Source organism: Melitaea cinxia, chromosome 25 (assembly GCF_905220565.1).
Source record: "Melitaea cinxia chromosome 25, ilMelCinx1.1, whole genome shotgun sequence".
Classification (NCBI taxonomy): domain Eukaryota; kingdom Metazoa; phylum Arthropoda; class Insecta; order Lepidoptera; family Nymphalidae; genus Melitaea; species Melitaea cinxia.
The window spans coordinates 10243328-10269491 of NC_059418.1; the positions used below are offsets into that span (position 1 = coordinate 10243328).

At 33.8% G+C, this 26164-nt stretch overlaps 1 long non-coding RNA gene across 1 annotated transcript; it reads left to right on the forward strand.

The window, feature by feature from the left end:
• The first annotated feature begins 471 nt into the window (after positions 1-471).
• Positions 472-22554, forward strand: LOC123666256. The gene is made up of 3 exons (XR_006745192.1): positions 472-589; positions 3579-3583; positions 22541-22554. It is a non-coding gene; the product is annotated as an uncharacterized LOC123666256 (long non-coding RNA).
• The last annotated feature ends 3610 nt before the right edge of the window (positions 22555-26164 follow it).

Here is a 26164-nt window from a genome sequence, read left to right on the forward strand (position 1 = left end):
GATGGTTATCCCGCCATCGGTCGGTTTCTTAAGTTCCAAGATGGTTGTGGAACCTTGTTATCCCTTAGTCGCCTCTTACGACACCCACGGGAAGAGAGGGGGTGGCTAAATTCTTTAGTACCGCAGCCATACAGTACTACTAAATATTAATATATACGATCTTAAATATATAACTTACTTTACGAGTTAGAAATAGAACTTTCTCGACTTACAATTCTACTAATTCTATTATAGAAGAGAAATGAGTCTAGAAGTGAAAGATTAACGAAAAATGAGTTTAATAAGTATATTTTAATGAACATTATTTCAAGTCCGAGTATAATCTCAGTTATCGATGAACTGACGCGTACCACCTCTTATATCTTGTTTAAATGTTAATGCGGACGACAAAGGGTTGGTGAGGCCGGCGGTTCCTTTGTTAGAGGGTGGTGGTGCACCTGGTAGGTACTAGAAGTATGTACATGTATTATACATATAAACTTTCTACTTGAGTCACTCCATCTATTAAACTAACCGCATCAAAATCCGTTGCGTAGTTTCAAAGGTTTGAGCATACATAGGGATAGACAGACAGAGGCAAGCGACTTTAGTTTTATAATATGATATAATAAGTTCTTAAGTCCTGTTGCGGGTTACAGAACTCCAAAAAATACCATATAGACTGTTGTTGCGTTGTGATGTCCGAAATCATGTAACTTTATACACAACCGCCAGCCCAACAGGTACAATCCATGGCTGTGACCGTTACGCCAACGCGGCGTCAGATCTCAATTAAATTTAAATGGGAACACATGTTTGACACCTTTAAATTGAAAAAAAAAACCAACATCAAAATCGGTCCAACCAGTAAAAAGTTCCGAGGTCAATATACATAATAATTGTGTTTGCTCGCAAACAAAAAAAAAACCGACTTCAATTACATCGACAAGTAATACAATGTAGATCGACGAAAAAATAGTCAAGCAACTACGCGTTATCAAAGATTACTCAAAAAGTAATTATCAAATCTCGACAAAATTTATATGTGACCACATGATAAACATCAGCTTTCGATTAAATTAAAAATTATCAAAATCGATACACCCAGTAAAAAGTTATTACGGATTTTCGAGAGTTTCCCTCGATTTCTCTGGGATTTCATCATCAGAGCCTGGTTTCCTTATCATGGTACTAAACTTGGAATATCTCCTTTCGAACAAAAAAAGAATTATCAAAATCGGTACATCCAGTAGAAAGTTATGCAGTATAATACAACGTAGGTCGTCGAAAAAAGCGTCAAGTAAAAACGCATTATTAGATATAACTCGAAAAGTAGTTGTTAGATCTCAAATAAATTTAAATGGGACCAATTGGCATACACCACCTTTCGATTAAAACAAAATTTGTCGAAATCGGTTTACCCGGTCAAAAGTTCTGATGTAACATACATAAAAAAAAAAGAAAATACAGTCGAATTGAGAACCTCCTCCTTTTTTGGAAGTCGGTTAAAAAATAGTCGAATTGAGAATCTCCTTATATTATATATTTCCTTTATTATATTTATTACATATCTAAATATATATATTGTTTTCCTGAAGATGTTAGCGCGAGTTTTTTTATAGGTGTAGAAAGTAGCGGTGTCGTATTTTAAATCGTCTGTCATCAGCGCGATAATTTGATATTTTCTTTAATAATAAATTGACATCAAGAGATTGGCGTCGTTGTTGTTCTAGTTGAATAAGACAGAATCTTGAATTGTAAAATTTAAATTTTCCGAAAATCACACTGAGTAAGATTGAGGAATACTGTTACTTTCTTGAAGTGACTTTTAAACAATTTAGAATACTGAGCTATAATGAAATTAAGTACACAGTAAATATTCAATACACATCCGTGACTACTTGTGCTATATGGAGCTTGTGGAAGTAAGACATTTATTTTATTACTCGTATACAGTCAACTATGATTATTACGGACATTGATTACTTTAACATACCTCCCAGTCCTATTACGTAAACTCGACTGTCCATCCGTGTATCCTCTGTCTACCCACTAGAGCTACCCACAGAATAGTAAATGTTCGAGTATGTTTCGTCTTGTTGATAGATGGCGCTGATCGACAGGTACAAATAATAAATCGCGGTGGTAAGATTTTTCTTATTATATATAAAATCACTTAAGACCATTTTGAAAACTGCACACAGGTGAAGAATAGTAAGGATTACACGCTTACTGATCTTCACCTTGTACCTGACAGCTATATCCAGTTTTTACATTTTTAAGAAGTTTTAGATTTCCGATCGCTCAGAAGTTCAAATGAAACTAATTACTTATATCGTATCGAGATCGACAGGCACTAATAATAGATCGCGGTGGCAAGATTTTTATTTTTGTATATAAAATCAATTATGATCATTTCGAAAACAGGAATTAGGTGATGAAGAGTAAACCTTACATGCTTACTCTTCGTCAACGAATTCCTCTTTCCGAATTTTTAACAGTATTGAAGAAATTCCAACAAGGTATGTCTTAAGATTGACACGACTAAAAATAAAAATCACTTTCCCTTACAAAACATACGTTTATTTATTCAATTTCTCATCAGGCATCACACTTGTGGATAACCGATGAAATTATTTTAGCTGTGCCGTCCTTACACGATATATTATATAATGCTAATGGTTGTAGTTTTAATTAAGATTCGAGCAAAAAGCTTGTATTTATAGAAATATTTGAGGTCAATAATATAGTTGTATTTCCCCTTTGGGGGATGGGTGAGCTCTTATGTGTTGAGTTGTTTGAGTTGTGTTGGTCTGTGAGGCCTTTTTAAATGTTTAATTTAGTTGCTAATTATTTTGTAAAACAAAAGCTTGTTACTCTCGGTATAGGTAAATAAGTGCATAGAACGCTGGAACTAGAAAGACCGAGCGAGCGCGAATGTAAATATTAGTAAACTGTACGTTTTAATGTATAGAATTTGTATTAATTATCTTAATGTTAAATGATTTAGTACTTTTTTTCTCTTTATAAATAATAAATATCTACACAATACACACACGGTCGTCTGTTCCTAAAGTAAGCAACTTAAGGCTTGTGTTATAGGTAACAGCCGACTGGTATAGCTACAATTTTTTTTCGATAAACTTGTAAATAATACAAATATAAATACACAAACAAATATTTATATTACACCCAAACTTGGGGTGAGAATCGAACCCACAACCCTCGGAGCAGAAAGCAGGGTCACTACAAACTGCGCCAACGGGTTAGTCAAGATAATTAAGAAATATCTTCATTCAAAGTGTATTGGTTAGAAATCACGATGATGTAAGCGTGTTGGGTCAGACTCAGGATTTGATACTAACAGCGACTACCATCAAAAAACAAGTTGAAACTTGCGTCAAAGACTCAGAAACTACGAAAAAAGTATTTGAAATTTATGTCAGTTACAAATACTGAACCGCGATTTTTGAAGTCGGTTAAAAAGGTTGTATTTTTAAAATAACCAACAAACGAACACAACCCTTTACGTTGAACGAGTAATATTTTAATATTGTACAGTTTTAAAGACAGTCCTGTGACAACGACGTACAGGTGAGTTTTAGTAATATTAAGTTCCTACGGCCTGTTACGGGGTAGAGAACTCCAAAAATAGGACCTAAGCTGTAGGTGTGTTGCGATGTCCGAAATAATCTCAAGTAACTATATACACTGTAATAGTGATCTTGCCATCGTGAGTCAGTATTTGCAACTGACAATGAGCGCCATCTATCAACAAGAAGAATCTTACACCAGTCATTTGATGCTACTTATTTGCTGATCTCCGAACTATCACGACTTAAGACGAAACTTTTACTACGATTGTCAATATGTACGGAAACAGATGAAATTGTGATTCATTCGATGTTGTACAATTATCATCACTCGTAATATTGTAACGAGGAAACCAAATTGTGATTTTTATGTTTATTTATTTATTACTTTATTGTACGCAATATTTTACAAATCAACAATTTATTTTAAGCTTATTAATGTTTATAATTAAAACAAATCGTCTTTTGAATGTAGGGACTGGATATGAAAACATTTAAAGTACGTAAGTACTAATCATATTATTCACAACTACCGCATTTAATAGTACTACCCCCATTATGCGTAAACAACTTCAAGTCAATGTACCTTACTCACGAGTATATCTTGTTATTATGAAGCTCGTTCAATCACACTGACTGACGTACCGCCAGGTGCATACGTCGTTAATATATGAATGTTTAAGAATTTTAGTCTTGAACGAGAAATGGCTCAACGTGATATTAATACACTGGTCCATTTTCTCTTGGTTATATTATTTTGTTACATGAATATTATTAAAATATGCAACCCACGGATTCCTTAGTGTCAAGAAGATAAAATATCGACTTCGTAATTACCTTTGTATACTGTAATAAGAATCTTCCCGCCGCAATTTAGATTTTGTATTAAATCATGAGTCCTATCTATCAACGAGTCAAAACACAACGGATAATATCTATGCCCATAGTGATAAATTATATAAGTCGAGTTATACTTTCTTTTGTGATGGGCATTGTTAGAGAAAGAAAAGGACTTTGTTTGGTCTACTTACGTTATTTTATCTGCTATAGTTATAGAAATAATTTTTGTACACAATAATATAACTCTGTCGTAAATTCATAAACATCGATATTTATCAATTTGTACCCTTTTTTAACCGACTTCAAAAAAAGGAGGAGGTTACTCAATTCGACCGTATACATATTTAATTAATGTTTGTTGTAGATAAGTTCTTCGTTTATGAACCGATTTTGATAATTCTTTTTTTTTGTTAGAAAGGAGATATCCATAGTTTGGTACCATGATAAGGAAACCAGGATCTGATGATGGGATCTTAGAGAAATCGAGGGAAACTTTCAAAAATCGTAAGGATGACTAGTAAATTTAATCATGTTTTCATTAAGTACTATAAAGCACTACTATTTAATAAAGGTCTGGAGTGGATCTGATGATGGAGAAGAAATGTAGTCGAGGGAACTCTTCAACAATTTATAGCAATTACCTGCTTTTTGAACTTTATTCATTTCTATTGATGAGAACTTTGCACCTGTATGAGTTATAAGTGCCATTACAGTCTGATGATGGAGACAAAAGATAGTCGAGGGAACTCTTTAACGATTTATAGCAATTACCTGCTGTTTGAACTTAATTCGTTTCTATTGATGAGAACTTTGCATATGTGTGAGTTATAAGTGCCATTTCAGTCTGATGATGGAGACGAAAGATAGTCGAGGGTACTCTTCAACGACTTATAGCAATTACCTACTGTTTGAACTTAATTCGTTTCTATTGATGAGAACTTTGCACCTATATGAGTTACAAGTGCCATTAAAGTCTGATGATGGAGACGAAAGATAGTCGAGGGAACTTTTCAACGATTTATAGCAATTACCCGCTGTGTGATCATTTGTGTCGCAGGACCATGTTTGATGATGGAGCCCATAAACACTCGAGGGAATTTCTCAACAATTTACAGCAGTTACCTTTTGCTGTTTGACGACCGCTTTGATAGAATGGTGCATGTGCCGTGTCGGCGGCTAACACCGACGGTCGCGGGTTCTATTCCCGCTCGAAATGGATATTTATGTTTATACAAATATTTATTTTCGGTCTAGTTGTTAATCCTTGTGGTTCTCCCAACCTAGCCTCGGAGAACACGCTAGGCTGTCAGTCCCGGTTGTTATTACGTACACCTGATAGCGAACTTTACTCATAGTATGTCGACGCGTTAGCGCAGCGGTCACAGCACCGGCTGTTGCGCTGGCGTTAGTGGGTTCAATCCCCGCGTATGACAGACATTTGTATTGGCCATATAGATGTTTGTCATGATCTGGGTGTTTGTGCTTGTGTATTGTGTATGTTTCCGAACCCCCGACATAAGAGAAAAAGCATCCTTGTTAGGTCTACCCATCACTAAAAATTGTAAAATAAAATAATTTTTAACAAAAAAAAAAAACAACTTCAAAAAGGACACTAAAAAGTGAAAAATAAATTTACTTAGTACAAAGTAATTCATATTTTGATTTAGTTAATCAGAAATCATTAAATAAATATTTTATAACTTTGAAGTTGGTGCCAAGTAAATACTACAACAACCTGGCTACAAGTATTCAACCTAATAGTCAATGAAACAAATTATGAAAGAAAACTAAATACAACTTACGAGTAGATACTAGAGTAGTTATTGTTTTACTTGGCACCGACTTCAAAATTATAAAATATTTATTTAATCATTTCTGATTAACTAAATCAAAATACGAATTACTTTGTACTAAGTAAATTTATTTTTCACTCTTTAGTTTCCTTTTTGAAGTCGGTTTTTTTTTGTTAAAAATTATTTTTATGTAAGTAATGCTTAAATAGCCGTCAAAATGAAACACCTTGACACTTTCAATTCTTACTAAACTAGGTATAACAAAATACATGATGTTATTATATGAGGTATACCTACGACTATTTTGCTGTAAGTATTGCACTAACAGCACAAAATATTTCACTTTTAGCTCGAACTTGTAAGATCATATCATACAGTGACCCATAGTTCACTCACAACCCGAGTCACGCATGTTTCAACTGAAACAAACCACCGTTGAATCATCTTCAACTAAGTTTCATATAAAATAAGTATTTGACGTATGTTTGACACGTGTTGATAGATGGCGCTCATCGCTAATGAGAAATAATAAATCGCGGTGAAAAGGTTTTTATTATTGAATATAAAGTCAAACATAATTATTTTGGAAATTGGGAATTGAACCTGTACGTGTAACGCTTACACCTGCAGGTTCTTTATTTCCGCTAACAATTTTAACAACTATATTAACAAGATTTAGATTTCCGTGCACTTTATTACTAAATCACATCGCTCTGTCACAAGACGGATGCTAATAAATCCAGTGCAAACAGGAAGCATACTAACTTGCAAGTATAATATAACATGTACGTACAGAATAGTTGTAACTGTGACCGCTATCTATTTCGTGAAGATGACAAGTGTCTATTAATTTCATTTATCGCGCTTAAGTTGCGTATATTTAAATTAAAATATTGCGTAACAAACTAGCTGTAATGAAATCAAGAACAAAGTAAAAAGCCATACCATAGCTAGCAAAAAACGTCCGTAACGTTAAAAAAGCGTAAGATTTTTATGTACAGTCAGTAGAGATTTGTATGTATAATGGCTTTACATTGTCTAATGTATAGTCTACATGATGACTGTTATTATTATTATATCATTACTAATTATTATACATTTTTTAAATCATTGTAAATGAAATTAAGGTGTTAAAATATTTTTTGTAAAGTAGTTTTTTTATCTATCAATAAAAATCATAATAAAAATGTTTACCCGAATAATTACTTTCTTTATAGGAGTCCTGGATTTATAAATAGGCCGTATAGGCCGCGGCCTAGGGGCGGCAGCGTCCTAGGGGCGGCAGATTTCAGAAATTTATGATTTTAGAAAGGTATGTACATGGGGCGGCAGAAATAAAGTGGCCTACACTCATAAAAAATATAAATCTGCCACTGCTTTATAGGTACCTCGAATAGAACTTAAACTTAATCTAATATATAAAATTCTCGTGTCGCGGTGTTTGTAGTTAAACTCCTCCGAAACGGCTTGACCGATTCTCATGAAATTTTGTGTGCATATTGGGTAGGTCTGAAAATCGACAACGTCTATTTTCATCAGTCAGTCTAAAAGCTAAGGGTAGTCCACCCTAATTTTTTTTAATTCTTAGATAAATTATTTATTCTTTATTTTATTACGATTTGGCGTTGAAAAATACATATAATCCAAAATTTTCACCCTTTTACAACCAATCCCTATTTTAAAATAGCGCTTAGCGGCAAGACAACGTTTGCCGAGTCAGCTAGTATTTTATAATATTTTTTTGCACGTACTTTAACCGTCAATATCCGCGTGTTCTTTCCCTTAGAGCTACCCACAGAGAAGTAATTGTTCGAGTTTTTTTCGTCTTGTGGATAGATGGCGCTTATCGACAGATACAAATAATAAATCGAAGTGGCTAGATTTTTCTTTTTGCTAACCGAATTCCAAAAAAGGAGGAGGTTCTCAATTCAACTGTATTTTTTCTATGTATGTTACTTCAGAACTTTTGACTGGGTGGAGGGATTTCGACAAATTTTCTTTTGATCGAAAGGTAGTGTGTGTCATTTGGTCCCATTTAAATTTATTTGAGATCTATCAACTACTTTTCGAATTATATCTAATAATGCGTTTTTACTTGACGCTTTTTTCGTCGACCTAAGTTGTATTATTACTCATCGATGTAATTGAAGTCGGTTCTTTTTTCGTTTGGGAGCAAACACAATTATATATAACATCAATTATGGTCATTTCGAAAACTGAAGGTAGGTGATGAAAAGTAAACCTTACACGCTTACTCCTCATTATAATCTAGAGTCATATCTTTTTGAAATTAAAATTTATGCATGAGTGCCATCTATCGACAAAATAAAACACATAGGCACCGGTTCCACAGCAGAATAAATATTTTATTATATGGCTACATTACAATCTTTAGGTTTAAGCAGATCGAATGTTTTGCCGATATATTTTGCAATATATCGGCAAAAAATAAACTTTTAAGAAACACGTTGAGGATTATTATCTTAAGATGGAGACGATTTAGTGTAATATGGTGCAATTTCTTTTCTTGTTTTTTTTTCTCTCTTTATTTATAACACATGTATATTTGTGTTTTTATCATTTCACTTAATTGTTATTACGGCTCTAAAGATAGGTCTGTAGACGGACAGACAGCGAAGACTTAGTTATGGGGGTTCCGTTACACACTGTGACGTGGTAAGGAACTAGAAAAATTACTCCATTAAGTGCAATTCACCACTGGTTGGTGATAATCCCAACGGATTTTACAGATATACTTAAACACAACAACGACGATCTTGCCACCGCGATTCAGTATTTATAGCCAACGATGAGCGCCATCTATCGACACATATATATGTGTTATATGTGTGTATGAAACTACCCACTTTAATTTAATGACTGATGACTGGTAAATTCATTCATGAGTTTGTGTAGCATTTTACTGATCATTGTAATTTATATTATATCTATCAATGTGTCTTAATATAAAAAATTAATAATTTAATCTGAATACATAAAACGAGAAAATAACTTGAAGCCTATTTTAAGTTACTTTTGCTTCAAGTTATTTTATCTATACAGCTGATTCAAACACCCTGACGTACGTACCGCCAGATACAATGTTTACGTCGTAATAATTTAACGTAATATTAACTCACTGTAACAGCACTTTCCTTTGCTGATTTATTTTGTAAAATGAATATCGTTAAATGTATCTTGAAGATGCTGTCGACGAAGTGTCACATTTCAATAATTTAACTGTTTATTAAATAAACGCATTAAAAATTAAATTTATTTATTATATTAGAAAATTAAGTGAATTTGTGGAGGCCGATGTCCAGCAGTGGACTACGATAGGCTGAAGTGACGGTGTGATGAATCTGATGATGACATTTATCTATTCACGAGTCAAAAGTTCAAAACACAGCGAATATTATCTGTGTTTCCTGCGATAAGCTATATAAGTCGAGTTATATCAGGTAAATTATGTGAACAGGTGAATCGTAACAAGTAGCGTCTCCTGTTAATATTTATGTATTAATTATGGTATGCAAGTAAATGTATTAGGGTTCCGTTTCTCCTACATGGTGATAGGGGACGGAATTAGAAAAATTGTAATGACTTATGAACTATTAGCGCTAGCTACAGTACTAACTACACATTAACTACTGTGCTAACGCCAGCAAAGCAAGACATTCTCATAAACGACTATAAACACAATAATAAAAACCTTGCCACCGCGATTTGTAACTTGACGGGTGCCATCTGTTACCGAGTAGAAACGTACACGGTACATTCGTTTTTGTTTGATCGACGTAGCTTTGTTCGAACCATGAGCGCCATCTATCAATAAGTTGCAACATACAGCGAACATGTCTATGAATGTTCAGTCGTTGATTGGTCTGTTACGGGTATCGCACTGTTATGAATCGTGGTGTTCAGATTTTTTTTCTTCTATATATTTGAATTTATGAATAAAAATATGGTTAGTGAATTCTTTTGTAACAACTGACGCTGACTCTAGTGACGCTGAGAGTGACGTATTAATAGTGCTATAAGCTTGCTGCAGTTTGTACGAGTAGCAAGGAACACAACTTATGGTTTAATTTTACAATTTTGTAATTTTTTAACTATAATTTGATTCAGTTGTTAGAACATCTTATTTTTGAAGTCAAACTTCTTTGCACACGCTTGACTTTGGGAGTAATCTGGTGAATGCGTTACGAGAGTGTTACGAAAAGTGTGATCGGGTAAGATGAACTCTTTCTCTCATAGCCAGTTTCGTTTCGTATATCTGAGACACAGTGCAGAACTATTGTGCAGAAGTTTTACTTCAGCCGTGTGCTCTAAAGCACACTCGTTTTAATTTTAATCATCATTATCATTCTTAAGAAGTAAATTCCAGTCGCGTGTCAGAGATATTTCACTTATTTTATTTAAAGAAATATTAACATTCAAACGAGCTCCGTGCAAGAAACGCGTTTTTTCTGACTAAATAATTATTATGAAAGACGCAACGTCTTCAGCTTAACTCATCACAACGTCGCTTGCGATGTGACGCATGTTAATTTTTAGCGTTTTAAAGTAACTCGGTTCGGTAACTGTTACTAAACAAGTTAGCAAGCTGTGATTTCATTTCTTACAACAAGAGTCGAGTAAATTAACATAGGGCAGCTAGTAGTGATGACACCACTTATTACATTACTTCCTTAAGCAAATGAATTGTAAACATTCATAATATTGTAAAATTTCGAAATAAATTAACCCCTATAGTTTAAATTATAAACAAGTCTGATAAATAAAAAAATATTGCCGATAGATGGCGCTCATATGGTCGACTGTACGTAATGAATCTCGCTGACAAGGTTTTTATGTTTAAATATAAAGTCCATTACGATTAACTTGAAATTTCAACAAGGTCTTTTCACATGTAACTCTTACGCTTACCTGTGGAAGGAACTTGCTAATTTTTAACAACTTAAATTTAACCCACAGCAAGTTTTACATTTACGTATGTTAATAGTTTTAACAGAACTTAATATTAAACCATCGTCGCGTATAATACACATCATGCCTAACACTCACTTTATTACTAATATGAAAAGTATATTTTAATTATGTATCAAGTTCTAAACCTCTTCTGTGAGATCAATATTTTTATACAAATGACATACATACATGTTGAAGTAAAAATTAAATATTAAGGGAAATATACAGTTTCTGTCTGTAACTATAATAAAGTAATTTTATTTTTCAAAGTATCAAAATCACGAAAACATCGGACGATCTTGTTTAGTTCTAAGATCAAATTTTGTGAATCAGTTCTTTGAACGTTTTAAACAGTATTTAAGAATTGGAATAAATCTGAATTTCTGCTTGTTCAATTGATTTTACTGCAAGTGACTTTATATACCGTAATAAGAGTCTTGTCACCTCCATTTATAATAATTTGTCCCTAACGAACATTGTAGGCTCGATGAGGATTGCGGAAAACCGGGATGTCTTGCGCGAACTTGGAGAAGCCTATATCCAGCAGTGGACTGCAATAGGCTAAATTGAATGACTGGACATTCAATGGTATCCAGTAATGTTTCGACTTGTTGATAGATGGCGCTCATCGTCATTTGCTAGTATACGAATCACGATGACCAGATTTTTGATACTGAATATAGTACACGTAGTAAAACTATAGCCAATGGCGAAATGATCACCGGTGACTTTAAATAGTCTCCTGTGATCATTATTGTCGGTTGTGTAACTATTTTTTAAATAATGAGACAAATTGCTTGCGAAAAAAAAATACTATTTTTTTTTTATTTATTTGTAACATATCAAGAAAAAACATGTATTACAAGTATATTTACATTACTACTTAATATATTCATACACATTTTACATTCAATTATGTATTATTTAAAAAAAAAGATAGTAAGAAAATATACGTCATACATACACATACATACTTTTATCCCGACGAAGCTACATAACGCACGTATATTTTGTATAGTGTTTAAATTTATTTAATCATGATTAAATCTGCAAGATAACTTAGTTTGTGAAAGAACCATTGTTCGCTGTACAATTTGATCTTAGACCTACAGACAAAAAAAAATTATATCAGTCACAAATTGTACGATCGAAATAACTTATACTATCGACGATCTTATGCTCATTGAGTCATTACTCTTAAAAAGTTCTATTATACTGATATATTTCACCCTAACCTAAGTTTTAATTAAATAAATTTTATACTACGAGCCGCTAAAAGAGCGCCCTCGTGGATGTAGCTCGGACCAAACGTTTTAATACTATAATTTTTTGTTCACTTCATCATAAAATTTCACAATGGAAAGTTATTATACGTACATAACATAGTTATATAAAATATTATTGTTCTGTGAGCGCCTGTTTCGCTGATTGATGATAAAGTCTATCTCGCTCATAAGTTACTGATAGGCTTAATCAAGTGGTAGGTGTTAAAATTGTCAAGTAAATTGTAATAATTAATTTGTGGATCAGCGAGACGACTGGTTGAACTAAAGCACAGGTGGTCTATGATTAAGGCATCTGTCGTCCTGACTACATACTGTTTTTGGTACAACCTCAGTCACTGTGTAGACATTGTTTGTTGCTTGATAGTATGCAATTATTGCAAATCTTTTATACTGAAAACCAAAATAATACCTAAATAAATAAATATGATAAAAAATAAAAATATATATAACATAACAAAGTATCAAAATCACCGAGGCGCATAAAAATCTTGTTCAGTTCTAAGATCAAACCGTGCAGTGAACCATCGTTCCGTCGCAGTTGGAACGAAACTTCTCAGATTTTGATTGAAATTTACTGTAACAAATCGGTTTTAATTAGATTTTCTACAAAGTATGTAAATATTAGATGTTGTTTCTGCCTAATGACAGATGGCACTCAAAGTCAAGATCATAATCGTAAGCAATCATCCTCGTCGTCGTTACTTATTAAATAAACACAACTCTTGTAGTGAAAACCTCATTGATTATACATTTTATTGTAACGAGAAAGATGTGGTATTAATCAAAATAAAACTAGTTTGAACTCTTTTCAAATTGTTAAAATAGGGTGGCCGGATATTTACGAACGAACGGCGTTATACGAACCAACCGTTGTACGCCACAATTTTGAGTGAATTTCCCCTACGAGACAAAGGCTATCATTCACTAGTCAATACCACAAGGAATCTAATTTTTTTACCGACCGGAACACGCTTACATCAACTAGATTTCCTACCAATATATATTACGGTGCCCCACGGTTTTATTTTAGTCTAGTCTATGCATATGTTTATAATTCCCACGACTGTATCTATTTTATTATTTTTTGGTTTTTAGTACATTTATCTTAAACATTGCAATGTATGTTTAACATAAAACCGTTTAACTTAAAAAGTTTTTTACCTATTTTTATTTTCTAGTTTTTAGTTTTTATTTCGCATTCTGTTTAATTCATTTAGCGCTTCATTATTGCAAGGCCCATCTTAAATATTGAGGTTGTATAGTGCACTGTATTCTTCTTGTCAAGCCCTTTTATTTGATACCCATATTGGTGGGATTGATAAAAAATTGTTATCAGACATTTGGTAGCGGCGGCCAGCTTAGATTTCAATTTTGCATAGTAAATTGTATTCTACTTGTTGAGCACTTTCATTTGATACCCATATTGATGGGATCGATAAAACCTTCGTTATCCGCCATTTTGTAGCGGCCGCCATCTTGTATTTCAATTTTTTATAGTATATTGTATTCTGCTTGTTGAGCCCTTTCATTTGATAGCCATATTGATGGGATTGATAAAACCTACGTTATCCGCCATTTTTTAGCGGCCGCCATCTTGGATTTCAATTTTTTATAGTATATTGTATTCTGATTGTTGAGCCCTTTCATTTGATACCCATATTGATGGGATTAATAAAACATAAATTATCCGCCATTTTGTAGCGGCGGCCATCTTGAATTTATAATGATAATGAATAAACATAATTGTATTGTCACCAAAATCCAAAGTGTATACAAAATTTCAGATTAATCGGTTGACAGGAAGAGGGTGAAATTTGAATTACTAAATTTGACCCAAGAATAAAAAATAAAACAAACGGGGTGAGCTAAATAAAACCGTTTAAAAACAGCAGAAACTTTGACCTTATCTAAGTCTACGGCTCTTCTATTATAAGCCATGATGAGAAATTAAAGACAAAAGCGAAATGAAATGAAATAAAGAGTTAATTGACGTGTTTACAAAAAATAATTATTGTGTCGGTAGATTCGTAATTTACTTTTAAACTACCGTTACATAAAAATGACAAAATAAGACAGTATGAAAATGAGCTATGAGAGCTTAAGAAATTATTCAAATTTAAAATGCACGGCACAGCCAGTTCGCTAGCCAATATCACAAGGAATCTAATATTTTTACCGACCGGAACACGCTTACATCAACTTGATTTCCTACCAATATACCGCACCCTTAATAAAACAAAGATGTAACTCAAAAATCGCAATTTGTGGGAATTGGCGTTTGAAGTTTAGCACTTTTTCCGCATTGTGTTTGATTAAAAATTACTAATTATTTGTAATGCTCTTAATGACTTTTACTATTGATATCAGTAGTTTAAAGTACAGAGATTAATAGAATAATAGAAAAACAACTGTGTTAAAATCTATAATAGCTGTAAAATGGAGATGAAAAAAAAGTTCCGACTTAAATCTCTTTATGCCAAAAATTACTTAATATTTTAAGTAGTATTTCAAAAAAATTCTCTTTAGTATTAAAACATAACAAAAAGTTTTAAAAATAAATCACAATATTTCGTTTTATAATTATTTAATTGTAATTATGACGTTGTATGTACTAATGCATCATTTTTTTATAAAACGAAAACTGAAATTTATCACCTTTTTTTTAAATTAAACAAATTTTTATGAATCATCTGATATTTGTATATCTCTTTATGGCTTCAAATATTGTTTTTTAAACAAAACAAAAGCTATGTACTATTATAAGAATTAGGTACAATTAGTCTCCAGTAAATATCTCCTAAAATCACAAATAACAACTAACCACAAATAATCTAATATATAAAATTCTCGTGTCGCGGTGTTTGTAGTTAAACTCCTCCGAAACGGCTAGACCGATTCACACGAAATTTTGTGTGCATATCGGGTAGGTCTGAGAATCGAACAACATCTATTTTTCATACCCCTAAGTTAAAAAAAAGGGGGGGGGGGTATTAAGGGGGTTAATAACATATATGGCAAAACAACGTTTGCGGGGTCAGCTAGTAAATAGTATAAAAATCAGCAGTCTCTTCTTTCTTATATTGTCTATCATCTTGTTTTTTCTCATTGTTTGAATTATCATATGATACACATAGATCACACTGACCTTTTTTTGGTTGGTGAAACCCTAAGTTAAATACCGTCGGAATCAATATTTTCTGCACATTTGAATTTACATTTTTCGGTACATGTATCTTTTATAAAACGAGCTGGATTTGTTTACGAGCTTTTGACACTGACGTATATGATTGGCCTATGTTTCTGAGCCGTTTTGCTCTAATTTGATGCCATTTTTCAACGTTTAGTGACCTTTTGCGGCCCCCACACATATTTGTACAACTGAGCTTCTTAAAGCCGCAGAGCGACCTGCCCTAAAAGACTTGGCAAGACTCTTTAACACTGACATCCACCGAGGTACTACGCCGGAGTTGTGGTCCAGGAGTGTGGTAGTGCTGTTCTAGTTGTTCTTTAGGAGAGGCGTTAAGTCTCTGCTGAAGAATTACAGACCGATCTCACTTTTAAGTCACGTATATAAGCTGTTTTCGAGGGTAGTTTCGAATCGTCTCGCCATAAGACTCGACGAATTCCAACCACCAGAGCAGGTTGGGTTTCGAAATGGCTACAACACCGTAGACCACATCCATACTATTCGGCAGATTATTCAAAAGACAGAGACATATAATCAGCCGCTGTGTATGGAATTTGTGGACTGCGAGAAAGCCTTCAACTCTGTCGAGACCTGGGCTGTCCTGGACTCTCTGCAGAGATGTCATATCGACTGGCTATATATCGTGGTACTGAGATGTATGTACGACGCAACGACGATGACCGTTCATGTCCAGGACCAGAGAACAAGACCTATTTCCCTGCAGTGTGGAGTAAGACAGCAAGATGTAATATCACCGAAACTGTTACCACTGCGCTGGAGGATATCTTTAAGACCTTGGATTGGAGGGAACAAGGCATCAACGTCAACGGTGAATACATCTCTCACCTTCGTTTCGCCGACGATATCGTCATCTTTGCGGACACGTTAGATGAGTTAGGCCAAATGCTAGCCGGTCTAAACGAGTCCTCCCGACGTGTCGTTCTCTGTATGAACTTGGACAAAACGAAAGTTATGTCTAACAACCAAGTCATACCGAGACAGGTATAGGTCGATGTTACCCTTCTCTAAGTTGTTCAGGATTATATTTACTTAGGCCATACTATCCAACTAGACTGCAACAACTTTGAGAAGGAGGTGGATAGGAGGATTCGGTGGGGCTGGGTGGCATTTGGCAGGCTTCGTCGAGTCTTCACTTCGAAGATTCCGCAATGCTTGAAGACAAAAGTCTTCGAGCAATGCGTCCTGCCTGTGTTAACATACCGAGCCGAGACATGGACACTGACCAAGAGACTGGTCCACAAATATAAAGTCCCTCAACGTGCAATGGAACTGGCCATGCTTGGGGTTTCCCTCAAAGATAGGATTAGAAACGAGACTACCGCGAGAGAACGAAAGTAACCGACATAACCCACAGAATTAGCAAGTTGAAGTGGCAGTGGGCTGATCATCTGTGTCGCAGCACCGGTGGCTATTGGAGCAGACGCGTCCTGGAGTAGAGACCGCGTCTTGGCAAACACAGTGTGTGACGTCCTCTGGCCGACGATCTACGTAAGATTGCCGATGTAAGCTGGATGAGGATTGCGGAAAACCGGGATGTCTAGCGCGAACTTGGGGAGGCCTATGTCCAGCAGTGCATTGCAATAGGCTGAACTGACTGACAAATATTTGGTTTATTATTGCAGTCAGAGTCAGAAGAACTTTGATTTTCAAACATAAAATTTCTTCTGTTGATAGGCTTATTAAAAAACGTATTAAAATCTACAGTGGATCGTCGTCACTCAGGTCGACGTCACTTAGATCTGTGTATGCTGGAGAAATATTGTAACTGGCCACACTATTTTAATTTCGTCGCTCTCTCAGCTGAATTTGCTGCCTCTCGCTATTTTGTGGTGAATTGCTGTAAGACGTCTTTTCTTTACAATCCGTTGTAACGTTTTGTGGGGCAGGGTTTTGGGTAGGCATTGAACTATTGGAGCTTGAAAAACTGGATGAAGATGAGCTAGAAGAGCTTGACGATGATGAGCTAGATGAATCGGAACTAGATGAAGATGATTTCGAAGACGAACTAGAGGACTGTAAATGGCTAGTATTATTTAGGTGTCATTTTTCTCGTCAACTCATAAGTAACAGTAAAATATTGAGTCGGTGTCATCATTTTCGTCAGCTCTTCAGTTACCTTTTTGGGCTCTGGAGATATATGTATTTTGTTGATTTTCCTCTTCAACCTGCATAACTTCTTTAGTCTAAAATAACAATAACTGATAATACTGCAGTATATTTTAAGGATGAATAATAATCGTAATCGTTATTTAACGTCAAAGTAGCAGGATTGTTGAATGACAATGATCTATTCAGTCGTTTTGCCGTAAAAGAGTAACAAACATCCATCCATATGTCATCCTCATAAACTTTCACATTTATTACAGTAATCAGATGAAAAAAAAAATTATAACTTATTACACTATTATGTTTATCTTATAACTTTTACGCTCGATACGCTGTAACTCTTCATTGTGGTGTTCAGTTTCTGATTGTGGTATTAAACTTAAAAAAAATTGTGAGCTCTAAGACGACACAATTTTCAAAACCTATACAAATAAGCACAACAGTTACAAGTTATTCTTAACTTTTACACGAAAAGGGAATTAATGTTGAAAGTTTTTACTTATCTTTCGTCATTCTAAATAATAAAAAGAAGTAAACAAAAGTAACTTTTATAAACAGCCTTATTTATTACAATAAAGTGATACTTAATCAATTACTCCAACAACTAAGGCATATATTTCAATATAAAACTGAAGTGTTAGGCGTTAACTTTGTAAAATTTGTCAATTTTTAAAACAAAAACGAAGTAAATCCAAATGTCATCACATCGTCATCAAATGCGTTTTCTGAGAGAATGAAGTATAACAAAAATTATCTTTTTATTTTTAAATAATAAAATATTCCATATTTACCTTTTAATCCAATATCGAATTATTTGATGTTATTAAAAACGACAGAACTTCAATCTACGCTCACTGCCGGTGCATCTCTGAATCACGCCACTTTATAAGAACTGACTTGTCAGCTCCAGTTGATAGAAAAGAGAGCAACAATCGCGTATCTCTCTGTATCTTATAGTTAAAACGCCGGAGTCGAAGTCTACCTATTCTTTACGCGACGAAGACACGTTTTATTGTAAAATCTCCAAATCCACAAATTTTGAGTTACATCTTTGTTTTATTAAAGGTGCGATACATTACATGAAGACATTGTCATACTTCGTTCCTATTGGTGGGACGGTACACGTATTAGAATCGTTACAATATTAAATTGATTAATTAAAATTGTAAATCAAAGTAGAAATGCATAGAATTGACTTCTATGATAATAATAACATTTTAATGCTTATTATTTATTGACAAATTTAAACAGCGAAAGCAATTTGAGTAATTGTGTTTACTTCCAAAAGAAAAAACCAACTTCAATTACATCGACGTAATACAACGCAAGCAGACGCAGTCAAGTAAAAAATACGCATTGTTAGAGATAATTCAAAAAGTCCTTGGCAGATTTCATTTCAACAGGAACACATGATAAGCACCACCTTTCAATTAAAAAAACAATCATCGAAATCGGTCAATCCAATACAAAGTACTGGGATGACACACATAAAATACAGTGGAATTGATAGCCATACAGTAGATTTTTTGAAGTTAGTTAAAAATGTCCTGAAGTTACAAATTATTAACATTGACTTCGTTTTGCTTCTATTTGTGGTTATATCTCATAGACAACCCCGTGGGCGCAGTTTGTAGTCGCCAGTCTTCCCGCTCCTTCTTTCACTTGTGACCAATGTCTGTATGTGCCATACAGGTGATTATCATGGTTTGTATGTTTTTTTGTATTCACTAAGTGTGTTTCCAGGTCTCTGACACAGGAATGCGAAGACTTAGTTATGGGGGTTTACCGACCTAGTTATATAAAATAAAATAAAATATTAGATTCTGTTATAAAAATTATTATTATTTATTAACTGAGTGACTCTCTGTACCCAGATAAACCCGCGAGGTTTTCGTGTACTTAAATTGCAAATTATAATTTATTTGATATGTATTGGCCAGTAAATTGAAAAAAAAAAAAATTATATAAAATAAAAAAAATACTAGATACTGTTACAAAAATTAACACCCGCAGTACAAAATTTTGTCTTAAATAAAGTTACGCAGATCAAGCACAGTCAATATTGGATGTACAGGTGTGTTTCTACTTGTTACTAGATGGCACTCATCGTTGGTTGCTTATTGTGAATCGCGGTAACGAGATTTTTATTTCTATATGTAAAGTTAATTACAATCACTTCGAAAATTGAAAATCTTGGAGTGCCGCATAACGCATCGTTATTCTGCACTCCAAATTTTCGCAAATATGTAAATTATAAATTTCAAAATAAATACTCAACGTCGTCACAGACGACACTTATAGACGGTTACTAATACTGGATTTCTGTAAGAAGATTTATAATTGAATCACACGCCATTACAAAATTAACGATCAGTTTTTATCGTTATTGCTATTTCAACTATATGTAGTATCTGAATGTCCCGTTACTCTTCTAAACACAGCTATAAATATATAGCAACTGGATATTAGAGTACTTATTTAATTCGAGTACTTATCTACCAAATCATATTATTCACAACTACCCCATATAATATTACTACGCCCACTATGCGTAAACAACTTCAAGTAAATGTACCTTACTTATTGTTATTATAAATCTTATTTACATCACTCATGTTCGGTGAGTAGGTTCTTATTACCTCCAAATGGGGCTTGTAGGTGGCTAATTAACGCTCTAGGGTAATAATGTAGCTAGAAAAGCCCTAGGGCGGTAAATAATTTAAAAAAAAAAACACTTCTTTCTTTCAACAAGTTTGCGTACATCTAACCATCATACTGGCAATAGACATCATGTATTCAGCCCAATGACCAAAGAGGTCGCTTTGCTATTCAGCCTTGTCTTCGTGTGAGTATAATAGTCATCAATTTTAAATATCGAACGGCGAAGCTCAATTTCGATCTTGAAAAAAAAAATTAAAAAGTTCTTTACTTGATTCTTTTTAATGAAAAAAGGCGGGAATAGAAAACTTTTACTTTAAATATTGTTTGTTTAAATATTGTTTCTTGTAATGGCGGTTTTTTTCTACTTACCTCACATTCGAGATTTAAAGCAGAATAGTTAGCTCGGGTGTAAGCAACACCCTCGAACTATAGGGGCACGAGCGCAGCTCGCGCTGCAATTGATGCCTTACATCCCTTGGCTACTAAGCTATCATGAATACTGGTCTATCTAAAGTTATATCCCTTTGAACCTAAATCTCTTATATATATATATATATATATATATCTGTCACTTATGTGTATAGGCGAGTCGTAACGATAAGCGATTCATTTTAATTTTTATATATTAATATCACTTTAGTATAAGTTAATGTATTAGGGTTCCGTTCCACCTACATGATGATAGGGGACGGAACTAGAAAAAATTAAGTGAGAGTTCCCTTATGAACTATTAGCGTTAGCTACTACAGCTAACGCTAGCAAAGCAAGACATTCTCATAATCGACTATAAACTCAACAATAAAAACCTTGCCACCGCGATTCGTAACTCAATGAGTGCCATCTGCTACCAAGTAGAAACATACAGCGTACAATAGCTTTGTTTGATCAACGTAGCTTCAATGGAACCATGAGCGCCATCTATGAACAAATTGCAACATACACCGAACATGTCTAGAAATGCTCAGTCGTTGATTGGCCTGTTACGGGTAATGAATCGTGGTTTCAAGATTTTACTTCTTCTATATAAAGTCGGTTATAATACTTTTGAATGCGGGAGAACGGTCTCGTTCGTGAACCGCTTGCACGAAGATACCGTTCTCTCATTTTTAATATTTTCCCGCAAAAGTTGACCAGTTTTAGATTTCTTATAAATAAATAATGTAATAAATTTAATTTTGAGCAGTTTCATTACAAGACACGTGTTTACTTGTTTTATTTTATAACTCACGTTGTCCTGGTGGTTGTAGCCATGTCTGTAGTATGGTTGTAAGTATGTCATGTATGTCATTAGACCATGTATATAATATAAAAGCTTCATTATAAATTAAACAAATGATTTTTAATTTTTAAATATTTTCAAACTAAGTAATTACGAGAACTTAAATCTCGCGACAAGAACATATCAGTACAAACGAAAAATCAGGAACTCAAAATAACTAACTACCAACGTTGTAAAAAGCCTGACATAATATATGACATAGACCATACACACTTATAGTAGATATTAAGATTCAAAATAAGGTTATAGAGATATTTGAAACGGGTAATCATAACGATCTACGCACTAAGTAACATGAGAGATGGAGACCCAATGCTCAGTTCGCGCCTCCAACATTTCGGAAATATATCTGGTCGTGTTTTTTAATAATTGTTAAAAACGGAAGAAAAACTCGAGTTCATTAATCACACGCCAGGAATTGTTTTGTCTAAATTTAGAATTATTATTGACATTATGCACAACAACAAAAATCTTACCACCACAATTCAGTGTTTGTAACCAATCAATCAACAACTGAACATTTATTCATCATCATCATCATCATTACAGCCTATACAGTCAACGAAAAAAAGTCAAGTAAATACGCGTTATCAAAAATTACTCAAAAAGTTGTAATCAGATCTTAATGAAATTAAAATGTGACTACGTTATAAAAATCAGCTTTCGATTAAATTTCCTGCTCGAAATATGGAGCAGCACGACTGGGGAAGTTTTCGTTACACACAGTGACGTGGTAAGGAACTGCAAAAATTCGCAAGATAAAATTCAGATACAAAAATTAAAAAATGATATAAAAATAAAAATAGGTAAAAAAACTTTTTAAGTTAAACGGTTTTATGTTAAACATACATTGCAATGTTTAAGATAAATGTACTAAAAACCAAAAAATAATAAAATAGATACAGTCGTGGGAATTATAAACATATGCATAGACTAGACTAAAATAAAACCGTGGGGCACGTCAATTGTCTACAATCGTTGATTAAAATGTTTGTTTTGTAATGTTACACTATAATTAGGCAGTTGTTCAACCGACAACGATGGACGTGTGATAAGTAGGGCTAGAATGTGGAAACAAGCTAGCAAGCTCGATTATAAGCGAGTTTTAGGGTTTCATAGTGGTGAGCGAGTAGTACTTTTATCATATGTTTTGTCGATTAAAGACAAACTACGAGCAGTGAAACGATTCCTCGCCAGCCAGCAGTGTGAATGTCCAACGATAAACTAGTTGAAACATCTCTTTTATTTACACGGAGTGTATAACTATTGGAATTTCCATGAGCAAGAAAATAGTAAGTAATTTCCTCACCGTCTGCGGGCCAACTGCCTATTTTAACGACGAATTAAACGATTCTTCTATCGCACATTAAGTCGATAATTTGTAGACAATTGACGTGCCCCACGGTTTTATTTTAGTCTAGTCTATGCATATGTTTATAATTCCCACGACTGTATCTATTTTATTATTTTTTGGTTTTTAGTACATTTATCTTAAACATTGCAATGTATGTTTAACATAAAACCGTTTAACTTAAAAAGTTTTTTTACCTATTTTTATTTTCTAGTTTTTAGTTTTTATTTCGCATTCTGTTTAATTCATTTAGTGCTTCATTATTGCAAGGTCCATCTTAAATATTGAGGTTGTATAGTGCACTGTATTCTTCTTGTCAAGCCCTTTTATTTGATACCCATATTGGTGGGATTGATAAAAAATTGTTATCAGACATTTGGTAGCGGCGGCCAGCTTAGATTTCAATTTTGCATAGTAAATTGTATTCTACTTGTTGAGACCTTTCATTTGATACAAATGTTGATGGGATTGATAAAACCTAAGTTATCCGCCATTTTGTAGAGGCCGCCATCTTGGATTTTAATTTTATATAGTACATTGATTATACTGGTTGAGCACTTTCATTTGAAACCCATATTGATGGGATCGATAAAACCTACCTTATCCGCCATTTTGTAGTGGCCGCCATCTTGTATTTCAATTTTTTATAGTATATTGTATTCTGCTTGTTGAGCCCTTTCATTTGATACCCATATTGATGGAATCGATAAAACCTACGTTATCCGCCATTTTGTAGCGGCCGCCATCTTGGATTTCAATTTTTTATAGTATATTGTATTCTGCTTGTTGAGCCCTTTCATTTGATACCCATATTGATGGGATTAATAAAACATAAATTATCCGCCATTTTGTAGCGGCGGCCATCTTGAATTTATAATGATAATGAATAAACATAATTGTATTGTCACCAAAATCCAAAGTGTATACAAAATTTCAGATTAATCGGTTGACAGGAAGAGGGTGAAATTTGAATTACTAAATTTGACCCAAGAATAAATAAAGAAAAAATAAAAAAACAAACGGGGTGAGCTAAATAAAACCGTTTAATAATAATAGCCGTAATAAGATAAATTGTATGAAAGTAACAAGAGTCCAAATATTAGCGCTCTAAGGATAGATCTGCAGACGGACAATAAATAAATAAATATTAATAGCAGAATGACAGCGAAGATTTAGTTACGGGGGGTTCCGTTACACACTGTGACGTGTAAGGAACTGCAAAAATTACTCTCTCAAGTGCTGTTTATCACTGGGTGGTGACAATCCCAACGGGTTTTACAGATATACTTGAACACAACAACAACGATCTCGCCACCGCGATTCAGTGTTTACAGCCAACGATGAGCGCCATCTATCGACACACATATATGTGGTACATGTGTGTATGAATGTGATTATAATTCTGCATTATAAAGTCAAATATTTTACTAACCATTCGTAAAATAAGTATTATTGTTTGGTTTTACGTAAATAAAACACCTGATAGATGTTTAAAGTACATTTTACAATATGATCTGAAGACAGGATCATACAGGAAGATATTCACAGACTAGTTGGATACAGATAAAATAATTGAAATCAATACGACTCGTTTGAGCTTCAACTGCGAGGAGCGGTCTTGTCGCGGTTTGTAGTATGAATATTTAAGTAAAAGTTACTGCAAATTATGTCGTTGATAATTTATGCCAATAAAAAAAGCTATTTAGAAATCCGAAAAACAATTTCAATGTATTTCTATCAAGCGACTGCAACGGTACAAAATATTAACAGATATAAAAAATTTTCGCCATCGCATGAAGTTTTAAGCTCTGTTGTCTCCTTTGAGGAACGAAACTACAGACCGAGATTGACGTTAAACCTAGTGGAATGTGGTAGGAATGTAGCCGAAGTTACTACCTTACTTGATTATTACTATAGTTTAAATAATATTATAGTTGAACGTTCATTAAAGTTACAAACTTTATTTCACGCCAATAAGGATTCGTCACTAACAAATTACCTTAAAGCATAGAGTGCACGGAAAATGAAAACTTGTTCAATTTTTTTTTTTGGAGTTGAAATGTGACTGTAACTGCAATATTTGAATTACAGTTCAAATATTGGACCTACAGACTACATGCCAGTTTCAAATTATCACTATCGCCTTTATATACAAACATTAAAATCTTACCATCGCGATTCAGATATTGTAAATGACGATGAGAGCCATCTAGTAACAAGTAGACACTCTATGGCACTCCGAACATTCACATTCTTCGATCTACGTTTCTTCACTCCAACTGCAATGGAACGACGCTTTGTTACAAAATTTAATCATAATTATCAGAACTGGGTACTCTACCTCTGTGATTTTATAGTTTTTAAAATTATGTACATGAGATATATACATGAGAAAATCAATACAGAACTGGTTGCATCTCCTGATCTTTGAGCTAGGAAGATTTGAGTGACTGTTAAAATTGTGAGTTGGTATACCGTTGACAGCTGCGTGCAACGGAAGTGCAAAAATTAAAGAAACATAAGAGAAACTGAAGATGTACTCCCTACTCGAAACATCGTGTTTGAGTTTACACACAAAAATAAAATCTTGCCACCGTGATTTAGGATTTGTAACCGACGGTGAGGTTCGTCTGTCAGTGACTGTGTTTGTTGTCACACAATAAAGATCGACTTCAATTTATACACAAGTACGCGTTATTAGATATAGCTCACAATTACTCGTAAAGTCTTGGTCAAAATTAATCGAAATGTTTTGAGATAGTAATGTACGCGTCCAGTTTTGTGATTTCATTTAAATCTACCGTCAGTGGACTTCATTGTTGTAATTTTAAATGACTTTCATTATTGTTATATCGATGTTTATCGTATGTTTCGACGTGTTGACAGCTGGCGCTGATCGTTGGCTTACAGTAATAAATCGCGGTGACAAGATTTTTATTATTGTATATAAAGTCAGTTATGATAATTTTGAAAATGGGAGTACTCGCAATTAGTGTGAGTTTTATTACACACATTGGCATGTTTCTCATAGAAACTTTAAACAATATTATGACAAGGTTTTAAGGTCTAAGTTCCCTCATAAGTTTAACAAAACTGT